This window comes from Nomascus leucogenys, chromosome 2, assembly GCF_006542625.1.
Source record: "Nomascus leucogenys isolate Asia chromosome 2, Asia_NLE_v1, whole genome shotgun sequence".
Classification (NCBI taxonomy): Eukaryota; Metazoa; Chordata; class Mammalia; order Primates; family Hylobatidae; genus Nomascus; species Nomascus leucogenys.
Genome location: NC_044382.1, coordinates 68,872,899 through 68,878,898, shown reverse-complemented (window position 1 = coordinate 68,878,898; position 6,000 = coordinate 68,872,899).

The following is a 6,000-nucleotide window of genomic DNA, read 5'->3' as shown; positions in this document are numbered from 1 at the left end:
ATGTGCATTTTGACTATCCAAGAGGGAACTAGAGAAGGCAATGTTTTCCAACTTATTTGGGCTAGATTATCTTATTTTTTTCCATATGTATTGGGTCTGATGTTCCATCTATAAGGTGCTCCATCCAAGTAGGAAATGTTTCTTTAGAGGATGAATGTGAAGCCAAACTTGTTGGGACTCTTTTTCCTGGAAAATCAGTCGCCACATAAGAAGTCAGGATACTCTGAGACCTGCATGCTGGAGAGACTGTCCAAAGCATCAGACACAGGGGAAGCTACTTTGGTCCCTTCAGACAAGACCAGCCGTTCATTGAATACTTCTGTGTGACAACAGTTGATGCCCAGAGGGATTGACCAGCCATACACTGCCCCAATTTCTGACTTAAAGAACCCAGGAGATATCATAAAGTGGTGTTGCTTAAGCCACTAAATTTTGAGGAGTTTCTTACATGGCAGTAGTATCCAGGACAGAATTTCTCCACCAAGAAACTAAAAGTGTTAACAAATCAGTCACTTATCCTTAGCTTACAGTTTCTTTTCAGCCCTCAAAAGAAAAATAAAGTAAAACAAAAGATGCCAGACATTGATTATTACAAAAAGGGAGCTGGACTAAGATATTTAAGGGCAAAGAAAGCTAAAGGCAAATTCTGATTATGTTAGTTATCCATGCTGCATATCAAATTACCCCAAAAAGTATTGGCTTAAAGGGACTGGATAATCTTACAGTTTCTGTAGGTCAGGAATCTGGATGAGCTTAAGTGATCTTCTGGCTCAGGGTCTTTATAAAGCTGCAGTTAAAGTGTAAGTTGAGGCTGCAGTCATCTCCAGCCTCCACAGGGGAAGAACCCACTTCTAAGCTCACTCATGTGGCTTTTGGCAGAATTCACGGACGGAGGCCTCAGTCCTTCCCTAGCTGTTAGCTGGAGGGCACCTTGGTTCCTAGCCATGCAAATCTCTCTATAGGGAAACTCCCAACATGACAACTGGCTTCAACAGAGCAACTGAGAGGCCAAGAGAAGGTGAGTGTATTAGTCCGTTCTCACACTGCTATGAAAAAATATCTGAGACTAGGTAATTTATAAAGGAAAGAGGTTTAATTGACTCACAGTTCCGCAGGGCTGAGGAGGCCCTGGAAAACTTACAATCATGGCAGAAGGGGAAGCAAACACTTCCTTCTTCACATGGTAGCAGGAAGGACAAGAATGAGTGCCAAGCAAAGGGAGAAGCCCCTTATAAAACCATCACGCCTCATAAGAAGTAATTCACTATCACAAAAACAGGGTGGGGGAACCACCCCTATTATACAATTATATCCACCTTGTCCCTCTCATGACTTGTAGAGATTATGGGAGCTATAATTAAAGGTGAGATTTGGATGGAGACACAGCCAAACCATATCAGTAAGCAAGACAGAAATTGCCATCTTTTGTAACCCACCCTCAGAAAAAACATCTTATCGCTTCTGCGATATTCTATTTATTGTAAGCAAGTCACTAGGTTCAGCTCACATTCAAGGAAAGGGGCTTAAACAAGGGCATAATTAATAGGAGGTGGGGACCACTGGGGGCCATCAAAGAACCTGCCTACTCTACACTGACGTTTTGTTAATGGAAGTCAGGTTGCAGTTACCTGACGGTTAGCAAGTTTCTTGCACTGAGATGGAAAAAGCAGTGACAACATTGTATTATATAGGATATGACCATTACAAATAGAATACAACAACTCATATCTGCTTTCCCAACATATCTGCCTTCAACCCCTATTCCCCCCATTGCCCCTCCTGCTTGTGGATCTTTGCCAAGTTCATGCAGTGTTGTCTAAAGTATGGACATCTCAAGCTACTTTCCATGTGGTAGCTTCTAGTAGTTCTGCTTTCTTGGAAAACCCCACGTGTTCTTTTGATCCTTCTGCCTTTGCCCTGTGTTCATTACTGACCTAAAGAGCATAAAGTTAAATTCATCTTATCTTAGCAGCTGTTGTATTGCTCCTCCCAGAACATGGGAAGCACAGTAAGATAATCCTTCCAGCCCAGCAGGAAGAGAATAGTCGACATGCACAATGGGGTGAGGATTAATAACCTCACCTGTCATATATTAGCTAAGGTTATAAGGTTCCAAGGTATCACAAGAAAAGCTTCTTAGATTGTAAAGTGAATGTAATAACGTGCAAAATTAATAATGTGCTCAAAATTAGCCCCTGAAAAATTTCCTTAACTTCCACATAAAGTACAGAATACATTTTGTATGCACCTTGCAGGCTATCGAAAAATTTATCACCTAGGCTTTTCTTTGTCCTGCATTGGAAAAGATAATCATTTCTTTGAATGAGGCACAGATGAAGCAGTTGCCTTGGTTTACTGCCATTGTTCTACCAAAATATTCTTATTTAGTTATGTATCACCCAGCAGGTTTATGAGAGTTTATACAAGTTGAAAGAGTGTATTTGGTTTTACTGTCTATATTTTTTGTTTGTTTGTTTTATCAATAAAACAAAGAAAACAAGGAAAAGAAGTAGTGTGGACTCAGAAAATCTAGTAATAGCGTGGCTCAGTGGTTAGTTACCTTATTCTGTAAAGAAACAGTAAGTAATTTAGGCTTTGCAGGCCATACTTCTTCTGTTGCAATACTTCAACTCTGCCTTGGATCATGAAAGCAAACGAACCTAAATAATCATCATAGCTGTGTTCTAATAAAGCTTAATTTACAAAAAAATGTGGTGGGTCAAACTTGGACTATGGGTCATGGTTTGCCAAACTCTGGCATAGTTGAGTGATTACTTGTCTGGTTTACTTTGCATTAACTCTCTAAAATCATCCATCCTTCCATTCACTCACCCATTCATGCAGCCAATCAGCTAGGCACCCAATCATCTATCCATCTATCTACACATCCATCCACACATCCACCCATTCATTCATCCATTTACCCATCCATCCTCTACCCATTCTTCTATCCATCCATTCATCCATCCATCCATCCATCCATCCAGCTACTTATCTAGGCAACTGTCCATTCATCCATCCACCTATTTATCCGTTGAGTCAACTGGCCATCCCTCCATTCATTTATTGATTCAACACATGTTTATTGAGGGCCTGCAGTACCCAGGAAGAACAGACATCTATAGTAGGTGTAATATTATTCTTTTTATGCTGAGCCAACAGGACATATGGTAATTATGGCTCTATACCACAACTGTCACTGAGATCAGTGAAGCTGAGGCAAGTCTCCAAAGTCAGGACATTTGCCCTTTCACATCCAATTGCCTCTTACACCCACCTTCATTCCAAGCTGTCTGTTTTACTTCTTAATTCCTCCTTGAGCTGCAAGAACAGAAAACAAACAAATAAGCACATCTGCTTAACATTAGAGCTGCAATGTAAAATCCCTTTGCCCAGGCAAGGTATGGAGTGGTGAGATAAACAGACTCTTTGAAAGGTGCCCTTGTGTCTCCTTTGCAACCTACAGAGCTTCTCATCCTTTCAAATTCTGACAGAGGTAAGAGTTTCCCTTTAGTTCTTTCTATTGTATACTTAGCCATATTTGTAAGACCTTTTTGTTGATCCCAAGCCCTTTAAGTGTTGTCACTGTTACCTCTGGGAACAAGTAAAGAGCCTCCACTAACCCCAGATACATTTCTGAAATTATTCAATCCTTAAAAACTTCTGAAGTTTACCTCAGGCCTGCAAAAATTACACAAATGGCTAATGACTAGCGTCCAATGCTATACCAAAGATGTGGCATTGCCCCCCTCCCCCCCCCAAAATACAGAATTAATGATAGGGGAATGAACATGAAATATCTGGGTTAATTTCTGATGTGGTGAGACAAATTGACACATGCATGTGACGATCTTTACATAATGAAAGATCTTTCTGTGAGATCTGCCATTTGTCTCCTGCTAACACTTCTTCTAGGAGTTAATATAATAAGAGTCACTGCTTGAAGGGGCTTGGGTTTGCCACCAGGTTGCAACGTTGGCTCCAGCCATGAGGTGGCCTCTCTTCAGTTGCTGGCTGAGCCTTCTGATGTGTGCAAAGAGCTTCGAAGTCCCTTTGGTTTGAACAGGTGCTGAAAGCTGGGGAAAGCCAAAATATTTTTTTCTTTCTGGGTCATGAACTGTTTGTTGTTGGAAACATCTGTATGGACAGGCGTATGGGCTAAACATAACAGAAGTGCAGTGAACGATGATACCAGTCTTTGCTAGGGAGCCCCCTGAGGACCCCAATAAAGTTCATCTTTTAAACACGAGCCCTGTGCTTCAGGCCACAGCGACAAGCAATGAATTATCCACGTTGGTTAAAAGGCCAAGGTCGCCTCATAACAACGTTGCCCATATGCTGCAGTTCAGTCAGGCCTGTCCCCAAATATCATTTGGGGAAGATGTGTGTGTGTGTGTGTATGCATGCATGTGTGTGTGAGCGTGTTCAGAGTCAAGCGATGATGTAGGCCCGCTTTCAGAAGCAAAAATCACCATAATTAGAGGAAATGCTACAAGTTCATTTCCGCAAAAAAGAGCAAGTGAGGGAGAAGGAGTTTAAAGACTAGATGTTTAGACAGGCCTGCAAGCCCCCTTGTGACCTTGCTCTGATATTTAACAAAACATTAATCTTCTTGCCAGCAATTATAAAGGATACAGTGATGCCGCTGGCTCTCGGAGAGTGAGTAATAGTAATTCCATTGTTCCCCTTTATTTATGCCTTGGCTGTACCAGGCAGATGAGGTAGGTTGGGGCTTTGATATGTTATTATTCCGCACTGGCAATACATAAAGGATGATTACACAAATATCTGTCTGTTTCGGAGGCACTGTTTCACACCTCCTTACAGCTCCAGATCAAAGCGTTTCAACATTTTATTATGAAATCATGAAAATCCTCCTCTAGTTTGCATATGAATTATAGCCTTTTTTAAAACTGCCTATGTACCCCAGTGACAGTGGCTTTTGAACCGCAAAAGGGAACAAGGTGTTAGATATTTATTCCTTGAAGGCTGTGCTAGCCGGATAATCTTGCCGAATGCTTTTCGCCAGGGTACTGTCCAAGATCCAGCAAACACAAAAGCTTGCGGGTGGGGGGACCCTCCATGTCACACAGAGGCCAACGATTTCTCCTTCTCTTGTCAGGAAACAAAATGTGGTGTGAAAGCTTCCCTGTGGGAGAGAAGAAGAAAGAAAAGTTTACGCACCTTGCGATTTCAAGCTAAACAAACAAAAAAAAGCCATCTTTGCCTTCCTAAAATAAAATAAAATCCTTACCCAGTGGTTGGGGTGGTGGCTGTGTTTTACTAGAGGTGATGGCTTCTGAGCTGTCACTCAGACTTTTTGCCCACATTGATTTGGCAAAAACAGAGGAGAAGCAGTGGCTCCTTTTGTGGGATTCGTATATAAACTGAGTATCTCCCTTTTTAGTTGACCTCCTTCTCTGGGGACAATTAATAATCTCCCTTGGAGTGTGGAGGGTGAGAGGGAAGTTGCCTGACAATTTTGATGTTTCCAGCATATATACGTGCCCCGGGGTGTTGCTTCTTTTACAGAGGTTTTTGTTTCTTATGCGGGTCTATAAGGAGTACACAGACCGCAAGAAATCAAAGCCATTTTAGTGAAGGAAGCTTTATTTGGGATGGGAAAGGTCCATTTGTAGTTACAGAAGATACAGTTTGGACTTGAGATTCTCTGGCCTTATGGATGGGCCTCTGGCTTTGATTAGCACCTGTGGGCTGGGCGCATCTCAGAGACCATAAAGGTGACCTGTCTTATGAAACGTGGAGGGCGAGGAGGTGCTTCATGGAGGACAGAGAGGAAGAAAGAGAAGCAAAAGCATTTTGCTTTTTCGTTTTCTGAGGGAGTCAAACAAAGTGATATTCTACATGGAATGGATTCCAAACCTCAGCCCGTCCCTGGTCATGTGCAGGGAAATGGACACCGACCATATAGGAGACAGCTGACCCTGTGACTGAAAAATCACCCTCCCTGTTATGTAGAGTTGCATGTGGTGTAGATGG